Source organism: Vicugna pacos, unplaced genomic scaffold, assembly GCF_048564905.1.
Source record: "Vicugna pacos unplaced genomic scaffold, VicPac4 scaffold_105, whole genome shotgun sequence".
NCBI classification, from domain to species: Eukaryota; Metazoa; Chordata; class Mammalia; order Artiodactyla; family Camelidae; genus Vicugna; species Vicugna pacos.
In genome coordinates this window covers 1,228,777-1,241,347 of record NW_027328785.1, presented here as the reverse complement: position 1 = coordinate 1,241,347, position 12,571 = coordinate 1,228,777, and the positions used below count along the sequence as shown (strand labels likewise).

The following is a 12,571-nucleotide window of genomic DNA, read 5'->3' as shown; positions in this document are numbered from 1 at the left end:
CCCCCCGGCCCTGCCCTGCAATCAGTCCTGTAATTTATGACAATAAGTCCATCTCAAGTGTGGTTCTGCAGGGACCATGGTCGGAACTCCACAAGCTCACAGCATGGTGCACTGAATAACAGTCCTCCGTAGGGTGCTCCCCGGCGGGGGAGGCATCTCCTGCCACTGGACACCTCAGAAGGCACTGGATTCTCACACAGGAGGCCCAGGAGAAGGGACTCAAGGTTCTCCCGTGGTCTGAGCTTTGAAGGGCCCGAGGTCTGGGGGAGCTCCTAATTAGCAGACACACTTGAAAGTGAGCAGATGAGGATGTGGGAACCCAGGCAAGGCTGTTCTCACTCCAACTCCTGGGCTCATGGGAGCCACGGGAAAGGCCTGTGTCCAGGGTACAGCCCGGCCATCACAGATCCCAGCCTGCAATTGCCAACCCGGACAGCCTAGACTCCATCTACTTGCGACACTTACTTCTGTTCTGTTCCCCACCCAGAATGTGATGGACTCATTCAGATATTCTGGCCTGTCTCAAGTGAGACAAATTCAGTGAAAAATGAAGTGTCCACATTTGGACCAGAGCATGAAAGGAGAAACAAGGCCTCATGGTCAGCATGATGGTGGTGGCCACACCCTTCCACCGGGTGAGATGAACCATGGTGAGGGTGAGAATCCAAGGTCCTAGGTGGCCAAATCATCTTCCTTCATGGTTGTCTGGGGTGTTGGAGACTGACTACCACAAACTAATGACACGGCCGTCAGTGGTGAACGTCAGCTGCAACAGAAACGGATTCAGCTATTTACTACCAACATGGGTTAAAAGAAAATCCCTGGGTAGGAAGGTCTGCACGGCTGCTGAGGCAAACCACAGACCCAACTCTGAATGCCCACTGGCTGAAGCAGAGAGGAAGCTATGGCCCTTTTAGCTGTCCCTGTGTCCAACAGATCCAGGTGAGCCAGCTACTTAGGAGAAGGCCATGTTGTCCTGAGACTCAGAAAATCCAGCCTCGTAAAGGGAACAAAATAGTGGCATGGATTTTAGACCCAATTCGGCCCCTTTATGAAGGCAAAGTAAAGTAAATGGCACGGGGAAGTTGAATGCAAAAAAAAAAAAAATTAAAGAACCAAACGGTGACTGCTTCCTCCAACAGCGTCCCCTGCAGCTGTCACCTCCGTGGCGGCCACTTCCTCACCAGTGACCACCGGCCAGGAAGCGCCGTCACGCACGTCACACAGCGACAGCCAGGAACCTCGTGCCGAGCACGTTTGTATAAAAGCAGGAATCGTGCAAGTTGCCGCAGAATTTGACTTTACAAGTTTAAATACTCCATGAAAAGAATCCCTCAGCAGCCGCCTAAATCAATTCGCATCTCACTTCTTCAAAACAATGAAACAAATTTAATAAGGGCGCATTTGTCACCAAATAAAAAGAGGACCAAACAGGTTCCTCAAAGCAAGGATTTTAACAGGTATCAAAAACCAGTGGGTAATGTGCAAACAAAGTAAATATTCCAAAAATTAAGAAAATACAAAATGACGAGGATAATACATGGATCAAGACAGCTGTTAAGTTTTTGCTTTTTAAAATGATTGAGACAGCACGGATGGCAATCTGGCTATTTCCAATGCAGGATGTGCACAGCCCACATTTTCAGATGCAACAACATGCTCACTGGACAGTACAAGTGAAAAAGGAATAAAGAAAAAGGAAAAGATGAAGACGAGAAAATTAGAAACACACAAGAACAAAAATGATTTTGACAGCATGTACAAGAATTTACGTGAGTGTGTGAGGCCAGGGACGCGGGGATGGTGATACCCACCCTCACCTCTTGCTCCAGGGAAAGCAGGGGCCTGAGGGGAGCGGTGCTGCCGGACGACCCCAACGTGGTCAGCGCCCCAACCCAAATTCCACCTACAAGCGTCTAGGCAGATTTTGAGCTACAAATTGTGGTCGCATTTCATTCTGGACCGTTTTACTCACTTCCACCAAGAGTAGCAGGAGAGAATTAGGCTCTGCTCCTTCACCAAAGCATTGTTTAAAAAACTAATGACTGTGGAATACTAAAAGCAACAATGTGGTAAAAGTGACTGGAGGAGAATGTGCTTGACCTGAGCTCACTGGCCGCGTTATCTCACTGACTTTCAGAAGCTGGCTGAGCTCTTATGGTACCAGGACAGACAGACCCACAAGGAGGGAGATTTATTGCGCTGCTGTATTTTGATGCCGGGAGCCATGCCTGGTACATGAGGTTCTGGGTAATCAATGGTGACAGTGTCAAACACTGTGGGCTAAGTACACATTCGTCTACTCCGCCAAGTCCCAAGGGCAGACTTCAAAAGACAAAAACAAGCTGGCATTCTTTGGTGGCTCTGCAGACTCAGAGACAAGCATTTGTTGAGTAAAAATGTCACCAGTGACTCCTATGACAAAAGAGGAGGCACTGGCGTGGGGGCTGGGGCAGGGCTCAAGGCTTCAACTGCTCACTCACCAGTCTGTCCAGGGGGAGAAGGTGGTCCCTGCTTACGTTGCACCGATGCACCTACCTTGACTAATGCCTGGGGCCTCAGCAGGTGTTGACAGGTGAGGTGAACAGAGCCAGACTCAGTGTAGCACGGTGCTGGGAGCTATGCCCTCAGCAGTGCCCAGGCTCCTAAACATACCAGCACATCCCCAAGAAGCAGAAGGGGAGTGCGGGCATGTAGATCACAGGGCCCTGTGAGGACAAGCACAGATCATGGCCACGACAAGCCTCTCCCCTTCCTTCAGCCATACAGGTATATCTGGGAGGAACAGAAAATTCATCCAGAGACCGCTAGGTGGGCTCTCGCAGGTGGGACTCGGGTCCACTTCTCTTCTCACTCACAGGGCTGGTCTAGATATTCTTTTTATCAATTCTCTAGCATCTTCTCCTCCAACTTACCAACAACCAGAAAGTAGGATCTGATCTTAGGTAAGTTCAAGAATCACAGAGCACTGCCTTAACGGCGGGCCCAGCAGCATGTGCCAGGTTCTCGGACCGTCACCTGTGGGACCACCATGAGCCCTCTCCAGACACAAGGACAGAGGCCATAGGACGGGGGGACACAGCTTCCCTTACTCTCCCCAGCAAAGGGGGACCACTTCTCGGCAAAGACATCTCACCCTCTTCTGCCCGAGGGACAGCACGATAGATACACTGGGAAACAGAGCAGAAGGTGGGGGGGTAGGCAGCCCAAAAGAGCTCGTCTGTACTTCCGAGGCAAAGTGGGGACTTTGACTTAATCACAGGGACAAACTGAGAATGAACATTTCCCTGCTCTGTCCCATACACCGTGATACGCCTTTCCCTGCATAAGGAGTTCATTCGGGAGTCCCTGGCGGTGTTTCTGATGTCCTAACTTGGCATGGTGGCTGTCGGGCAAGAAGAGAGGGCCTGAGCCGAACAGGTGCTGGGCCTGAGAGGCAGGAGACACCGGCTCCAGCCCCAGCTCAACCAGTGCCCCGTTCCGCCTCTCGGGGTTAAGCATCTCATCCAAAAGCAAAGGAATGAGACTGTCCCAGGACAGGCTGCCCAACAGAAATGAAATGAGAGCCATGTAAAGAAAGTTTCCCAGTTGCCACGTATAAAATAGTAAACAAAAAAACAAACCAACAAACAAAAAACAAATACTAGAAACTGATTTTAAGAACAGATCTTACTTAATCAACTGTATGTAAAATACTATCATATTGACATGTAATCAATGTAGGAAGTAAAGAGATAGTTTATATACATTTGCTAGACAAGCCTCAGCGTCTGATGTGCATTTGACCTACAGCATATCTCAGCTCAGTCCAGCCTCCTCCCCAGTGCTCCTAGCATCAGTGGCTTTGGCTAATTTATTGGACAGCAACTCCAGGGTTCCCACCATGGTCCTGGCTGTAAAGCGGGAGTAAGTGTCCACACTAACCCTAAAAGGATCTCTCTGAAACAAAGGCGGATTCACTTTGAAATGTCTGTAAACCAGCGGGCTGCACCTCCCTCCCCCCTTGGCTACAAGACAGACTTCTTCCTTGCTGATCCCTTTCTGGATGTAGGGAAGCAATCCGGCACAAAGCCAGGGTGGGCTGGCCTCCAGGTAAACTTACCTGCTGTCTGTGTCCAGTCCCATGAAGTCCTCCTTCTCAAACAGGATGCAGAGGAGGGGAATCTTGCCCCAAAATTCTTGTGGCCACCATCCAGCCACTTGGACTTGAGCAAGATGAAGAGTGACTCAGTGAAGTCCTCGATCCTCTTCTCCACCACCCTGCAGTCCTCGTAGATTGAAGGACACGTCGGTGAACGGCTGCTCGGCTACCTCCCCATGCAGCACAAAGACAAAGAGCTGAGAGTCATTAAGCGCGGTGCCATACAGCCCCTCTGCACGTGCAGCTTCTCCAAGGCCTTGGCAGAGAGACAGTTGGTAATGATGACAAGGCCCACGACTTTGCGGTGTGTCTGGAAGACGCTCCACCCATTCTCGGGCACATAGTGGTGCCTGTAGTGGATACAGAATGTCCACTGGGAGCCGCATGGGCTGATATGGCACACCGAGGTGAGTAGCTGATAGATGCAAAAGAAATTCTCCTCTGAGATGATCTCCATTGGTTGGACCACAACGGGACGAGTCTGGTGGTCCTCAGCACACTGCACGTAGTCAGGGATGCTCATGTTGCTGGCCCTGCCGAGAGGGGTGAGGAGATCGAGGTACATACTCTGCTGTGTGCTACGGGCCCATCTGGGTTGCTGTGACCTGGTGTGTACCAGCCAGAAGGCAAGGGAAGCCAAAGCAAATCCGGGGGTACAGTTTGTCCTCAGAGTCTGCACATGGCTAATGTATCTCGGATCATATTACCCAGCTTTTGGTCTAGGCTTCCTGCCTCTGCAGAGAAGGGTCATTTCTTATTTTCTATTTCCAAGCACCTAGCAAGGCCCTGATGCAAAGTCACTGCTCAAAAATGCTGAATAAAAAATGAACAAAGAAAATGCTTTCCCCAAACCCCTTCAGCAGAATATAAAGAAAAGGACCACAGTAGGATTAAAAGATCTGGATTTGTATCCAAATTATTTGATCCCCTAAGCTTCATAATAATGGATAAGAAAACTTGCCTAGGGGAAGAGGATACAGTTCAGTGGTACAGCACATTTTTACCATGTACGAGGTCCTGGGTTCAAAACCCAGTAACTCATTTTAAAAAATGAAACAAATAAATACACGTAATTACCCTCCTGAAAAAGTATTTTTTAATTCAAAAGTCAAAAAACACCTTGCAATTGACACAACATTGTAAACTTGACTATACTTCAATTAAAAAAAAAATCCTTGCCTTACAAGAATATATCTGAATTATGGATGTTTGCAAATGTAAAATGTCTAGGGTACCACCTGCATAAAAAGAGGTGACTGTACAAATGTACTATCCCTCCTTAATGAGCTATACTTCCTTTCGGAGGGTTATAACCTCTCAGAGCTAATTTTCTCAGATTAAAAAATATAAACATTGCCTGATTCTCAGTAGTGATGAATAATCAGATAAGCCAAAGAAAGCATATGACCCACAGAGTTTACTCAATAAATGTTTGTTGAATGAATGAATAAACAAGCAAGTGAATGCTGCTCCCTGCCACAGACCATCATAATGGTACTGCCTGGAAATCCCAAGCCCACGTTCACCCGACTCTGCACTAACAAAGTGGGTGACCTGGGTAGGCCTGTGTGCTTCTCTAAGTCCCAGTTTAATCATGAATAGAAATGAGGGCAATAACACAAACCTCAAATTGTTAGTGAGTCAGTAATGAATTGTACCTCACCATTGCAAGATGGAACCATGAAGGAAAACTGGGCAAGAGGATCCATAAGCCCTCTCCATATAATCTCTTACTACCACATGGGAATCAACATTACATCTCAAAATAAAAAGTCTAATTTTTTAAAGTGGTTATTGAGGTTAGGTGAGCTCACTGTCTCAAATTAGGAACCCACAGTACAAATAGGTCAATGCCCAGCCCATGAGATACACTCAGTTATCATTCCCACTGGACCCACTGGTACCTCCAACTTCAAAGCAAGAGAATGGGTCCTCGTGGCAACAGGCCACAGCACCTGAAGCTAACAAAGCTAATGGTGTCCATTTCAAAGAGCCCCTGAAACCACCCTTGTTCTAATTTTTTTTTGTAATTTTTATTCCTTTTCATTAAATAGAAACTCCCAATTCCATAGAATTCTTACCAGATATCATGATGGCAGCCCTTCAAAGCCTGACCAAAGAGATCATGATGGCAGAACTTCTTGGTGAAACAATAAAATGAAAAGCTATTTCCACAAGACCTCTGAGAAAATCTACAAGGGAACTTCATCCTGGACTGAGGAAGAGGACTGGGGAAGAGGGGGTAAACTGGGGCACAGAGAACTATGGCCCACCTGTCCCACAATGGGCTTCAGACTCACCCTCACCCTCCAGGAACTTAAAATACACACAGACAGTCTGCTATGGACAAGATTTTTTTTAAACAAATCCCTGAATCCCTAGCAGGTCTTGTTTCTACCGAGACACAAATGGCTTATGTGTATAATGTTTCACAAAAGCCTTAAAATATTATCACCCCAACTTGACACATCAAGAAACTGAGGTAGAGAAGTTTATCACATTCTACAAGATTAGAGAGAGGCCACGTCAGTCACCATATTTAAATCCAAGCCCCTGCTCCAGTGCTCACACTAGAAAGTGTGACATACTGCCCCTTTCCTGCCCTCTCCCTGCAATCAATCTCTGAAGAGTCTTTTCTGTTTCACCTGGGATCACAATCACATTCATATTCCACAAAGAGCTATGTCACTCCTTGGAGGACTTATCAAAATCTAAAGGGTTGGGCTGAGAGGAGAGATTTGCATTTTCTGTTTCTCAAAGGAAACATGGCTTTAAAAGAAACTGAAAAGTACTTATCAAGTCTAAGTCCTCATTGTGCAGAGAAAGAACCGGAGGCTCAGATGAGTAGAGGAAAGGGCCTTATTAACAAATATTGCCTCAGCGCAGCACCAAGCCAGCCCTGGGCCCTTCTGGGGGAGGATCTGGGAGGCCCAGGAGAATGAGTGTAATAAAACAGAAAGAGAAGAAGCATACAATTCCCTGTCTCTACACCACCATACCATGAATTTCCACCAAATTACCCAGTATGGGTGCAGCCAATATTAAGGTTGTCTAAACAGGTTATAGAACCCTGGAATTCTCAACCATAGTTGAAATTCCAAAATTTACTGTGCCTTTTTCCCAGTTCAAGCATCAATTCAGTGGGCACTCTGTACCAGGGACTACAGAGGCCTGAATTTGTCCCAAATACAGATCTCTATTACCACGTGTGCAAACCACATAAAGGCCACCAGAATAAAAGCACCCACAGATAAGATGAAATTACTGAAACTGAAAGCAGCCAAAGAGCATATATTACTAGGAAAAACGGTGCTCCTATAAACGGACTCATGAACATAGAAAGTAAACTGTGTTTAGCAGGCAGGGAAGGGGGGATTAACAGATACAAATTAGTAAATATAAAATAAATGACAAGGACCTGCTGTATAACACAGGGAACTATATTCAATTTCTTGTAATGAGTTATACTAAAAACAATCTAAAACATATATATACATATGCATATGTTTATAACTGAATCTCTTCTGTACACCTGAAACTAACATTGTAAATTGACTAAACTTAAATAAAAAAGAATTTAAAAAAATAAGTAAAAATAAAAGCAACGGCATTAAGAAAAAATAAAAGAACACTCTAATCCCCTTAACTGTATGTGGCGGAGAATTCTGGTTGAAAGCACCAAGTCCACTGGATCACTCCAGCACTGGCTGTCACTCTTTCTGACCATCAGAGAGTCACTTGCTTCACTGAGGTTACTTTTCTCTTCTGTGAAAGGCTACAGTTGCAACTAACAATGTATAGAATCTCATCATTCACAAGTACAACAAGTAGTGAGGACTTCCCTTGGGCCAGTCACTGGACAGATGAAAAGATAGGGTCCCAGATATATTCATGGGTAGAAGAAGTTTATGCCATAAAGACATTAATTCTTCCAGTTTTGATAGACAGATTCATTGCAATTCTGATTAGAATTCCTACCAGATTTTTCTTGGAATGTAACAAGTTAATTTATGATCAGGAATAGCCAAGAAATTTCTTTAGAACCACCACTTCGGAGGGGTGGATAGGTCATTCATTTCCACTGGTCTTTCTGAAGTGATGAAAACGTTCTGTAATAATAATGGTTGCACAACTGTGAATATGCTAAAAGCTGCTGAATTGTACCATTTAAATGGATGGAATTCATGGTGTGTGAACTATATCACAATAACACTGTTACATGAAGAAATATTTCTTGACAATTATTTTTCTGTTTATACCACTAGTCTATCACACAATTTAAGAAAAACAAAAAACCAAAACAAACCAAACTGTGCCAGGAGCTCTTTAGGACTGCAATATCCCTGGGTCTCCAAGGCCTCTGGTGGTGCTGTTCCTCTTAACACACACTAGCTGGGCTGTGCTAGTTAGGGACTGTAACTATCTTTTGAAAATCGAGGATCACTCCTTTCACCCTGGGAGAGGGAAGGAAGGAGGACGTCACAGCCTCATGCCTTCAGCTCATTTTTAACAGAACCAAGCCCTGCTTTCACCACTGTTAATCACTCTCACTATAAAAACACGTGACATCAACAAGCACAGCCATGATAACACCTGAAAGTGTTAAAAGTACTTACCTGCAGCAGAAAAACTGAGGGAGGAGACAGAAGCTCGCTCAGCACTGAGGCTCCCTTTTTCCGACTCCAACTGGAGAAGCAGGGCGTTACAGCCGGAGGTTCTCAGCCCAGGGAGCAGTGCCCAGGCCACTGAGCTGGTCCTCCGGGAGCGGGAAAGGGAGAGGAGGGCTGCCCCGGGGGGGAGGGAAAGGGGAGGGACGCGGGCTGCAGCCCTGCTCGGAGGTCAGCCCCAGCCCCAGCCCCAGCCCCCCGCCCCGTCCGGGTCCGCAGTCCCCGCCCGCCCGGACACAGCCCTCCCAGGGGCGTGAACGGGCCGGCGGCCAAGGAGAGGAAGCCAGGGAGGAGAGGACTCGCGGGCGGGAGAGGGGAAGGGGACGCCAGCCGCGGACTGAAGGGATCCCGGCTGGGTGAGAGGTGGTATGGGCACACCTGGCCCTTGGCAGCTGTGGCCGGGGCGCCGGGGCAGGTTGCCCGGGTAGAGGGGTCTGGCCTGAGCAATTCATCTGAACACGGGCTGCCTGGCGCCCTTGGGGACTGTGACAGGCGGACCGCCCTCCCGCAACCGCCTGACAACTTTCCCGGGAGCCCCCCACCTTGCACTTCCACAGCCAGAGGCCCCGGCCCCAGACAGGAACCAAAGTCCTACCGGGCGACAGAGTTGAGAAACCTTTCGGCCCGATCCCCGGCTAGGATATAGAGCTTCCAACCAGCCGACCACTTGGCACTGACTGCGCATGCGCTGGAGGGCCAGCGATCCTCTCTGGGTTCTGTGAGAGAAGGTGGGACAGCGAGGGAGGGAGGGAGAAGATGGGAGCGGGTGGAGAGGACGGGAAAATTGGAGAGATACAGATGGACACGATGAGCATAGAGTGGGGAGGGATCTGGAGAGGGGAGGGTCTTAGCGGAGTTGGAGAGAAAAAGCTTTACCTCTGGGGCACCCCTAGGCGGCAGACCTGCCTCTGTACCCTTCTGTAACCCTTCAAGTTCCGCAGCTCAAATTTTACCTCCTTGATCCAGCCCTCCATGGGATGCTTCTGCAGAAACTCTATGGGGATCACACCCATTGCCCCCACGCGGACCTGGGTTTTCTCTTGCTCTGAGAACCAAGCACCCGCAGGTGTTGTTGCTCAGAACTACCTTGGAAAGGTACATAATCCCCTTTTACACGCTGGGAAACAGGCAGGCAGGATCTCTGCCTTAGCTCCACTGTCCCAGGTGTTGGGCTGGCGGGGAGCGGGATGGTACAAGATCAGAGCCCCAGACAGAGCAGACTGCCTGAGTGTTGGTGCATAGTCCCCATCCCTCCTGGGTAAACCATACCCACCCTAGTGGAAACATCAAGGGCTCACAGTAGTTCCCTGGGTGTGGGAGAGCTGTCCTCATGTGAAGGAAAAGTCCAGCTGGGCTAACAAGCTAAGTCACAAATCTAAGTGTGATAAGTGTCGGTTTAATGATCTAAATTCTGCTGGGCTATCTCATATATCTGAAGTTTACTGTCAGTTTATTGGGCTAACAACCTAACTCGTAATTCCAAGCTCAACAAGTGTCAGTAATGTGACCTGCTACAAATTGATAAGCTCCAGTGTACTGATTCCTTGCTTTTTGTTCTTTGAGCCTTATTGGCTAATTCCCCCTTACTTGTAATTAAGCCTTTAAAACCTCATGTGCACGTCTTGGAGGTGCTCAGAACTTCAGAGCAGGAGCCCCACTGAGCCCACCGGCATAATACTTCTGAGTACACCAACAACCCGATTGGTGCTTTTCTTGGCTGGCCTGTTTCCATAACACTCAGCTCCAGTGCCCAGCTTTCTAGGTAGATAGGAGTGTTACCAAGTCGAAATTCTTTCTCCTCAGTGCAGGACAGGACAATAAGTTGGGAGACCAGATTTTGGGGCATGGAATAGCAAGTTTCTGTAGACCTAGATGGCAAACTAATGTCCTGGAAAACCATCTCCCCAAGTCACAATTCAGGATCCTTTCCTATGTGCTTGGTTGTTGCAAACTTCTTAGTGTAGGAATTCCTTCTTGTTAGAATCCTTTCTTCTTGCAGCTATCTGCGTGGGTCAGATCCCTGCAAACCTCCAACAAAACAAACGTTATTTTCTATTCTGCAATTTGCTATCTTTAAATGAATGAAAAAGTGTTAAATATCCTTAAAGGTCAGAGGCTTCAGAATACGCTCTCCTGTATATTTCAGGCTCCAGGCGACATTGATTACAAGCAAGATGAAGCCTAGGAGACAGAGCATAGGGTTAAATTCAAAGGAACAGATCTAATATGGAGTCAGATTTGTTCTGTTCTATTACCCGGCCAGAAGCCACTTGAGGATTTAAATCCGTTTAAGTTAAAAATAACTAAAATTTTAAAGGAATTTACATACATAGGTGGGAATGTGCAAAGCATATCTGGAACAGCACCCAAAGGATAGCAAACAGTGGCATCTCCAGAGAGGGCTGAAAGAACAGAAGATGAGGGAAAACTTCTTTCACTTGTGTATTTTTGTGCTCTGTTTGAGTTTTTTTTTTTAACCATTTGCTTGTATTTCTTTTTCAGTTAAAAAAACTGTGTAATGGAACAAAGGAGTAACTAGCATAGCAAATACAGCAGCCATGGAATCACTGAGTCATCACTTTTGATTTAAGCCAGAAAGCATTTATTGACTCTCTCCAATGTGCAGTCGTGTTTTAAGAATTCTTTTAATATAATTATTACTATTATTATTATTACTACTACTACTACTGCTACTACTATTAATATTAATATTATTACTATTATTTTATGAAATAATAACATGGTTTATCTCACCCCTGCCCATGGCTGGTGAAAAACCAACTGAGTTTTTCTTGAGTTGTTTTACAAGGAGTAGAGATGAGTTTATAAACAGAACACATCTTCAGGGTAAAACAGGCAGAGTGCTTTTCCAGCAGGCCAGACAGCTATGAAGGGTTTTCAACAGAGGCGCCCAGAAGCTGAGAGAGAAAGCCTCCAGGACACTACAAAAAGCTGCCCAAACTGCCTTCTCCATGGCACTACTGAAATAGGAAAGAACAAATCTGACTCCATATTTGATCTGTACCTTTGCATTTAACAAAGCCAAGTTAATATGCTCCGGTCTTTTCATGGGTTATGATGTGACAGAGGAGATGGACAGGTCAACAAGGAACCACTCTGCCGTGATTACAGAGCCAGAGAAAGGGATGGGCTGCAAGATGTATGACGCAGCCGCAACTGTGCCCGTGTTTCTAGGCAGGTATCCAAAATCGCCTCGACAAGGTGTCAAACACTTGTGCCCACGTCCTCATCAAAAGACATGTATTAAAGACAAATGGAACCATATAAAAGGCCAATACCCTTGCTGGGTACACCGTCCAAAGAACAAAGTCTCAATTTGACAACTGGCCATCTCGGTTCCCTGGGATTCATTCTTGAAGAACCTTAAAAACCACTCCTCTGCCCTCAAGAAGTGCTCCATATTTGTCCTATCTTTGGCTCAGGGATGGAACACGTTCAAGTGAACTTTAATGTCTGCACAGATTTGACTGTCTTTCTCCAGGTTCACTTGTCCATTCCAAAGAGGCCTGAGCTAAGCCCACCCTCTGTAAGATCTATTCCCTCCAGTGACAGCTCATTGAGCCTGCAATTAAAAGCCAAGTGAACAAGACTGTCCTCAGCTAAAAAGTTCACCCACCCTTCACTGTTTTCTTAATCTCCTCTCCTGGCTAATTGCAACAGACTAACACCTCCCTCCACCAAGATACCCAACTATGTCATTTTGTCTCCCCAAAGAGAAAGTAAGGTCCATAAAAGAGGAGAC

At 46.7% G+C, this 12,571-nt stretch overlaps 1 protein-coding gene across 3 annotated transcripts in view; it reads right to left on the bottom strand.

The window, feature by feature from the left end:
* The window catches only part of LOC140694828 (trafficking protein particle complex subunit 9-like), a 195,636-nt gene that overhangs the window by 44,693 nt on the left and 138,372 nt on the right, over positions 1 to 12,571 (bottom strand). For 2 of the 3 annotated variants that reach the window (XR_012070472.1, XR_012070473.1), the window contains exon 1: positions 4,103 to 4,377. The exons of the other annotated variant lie outside the window; for it this stretch is intronic. The gene's annotated coding sequence lies outside the window, so the exon portion shown is untranslated. Of the gene's footprint in view, positions 1 to 4,102; positions 4,378 to 12,571 lie in introns of those variants that run through there. 3 annotated transcript variants of the gene reach the window in all.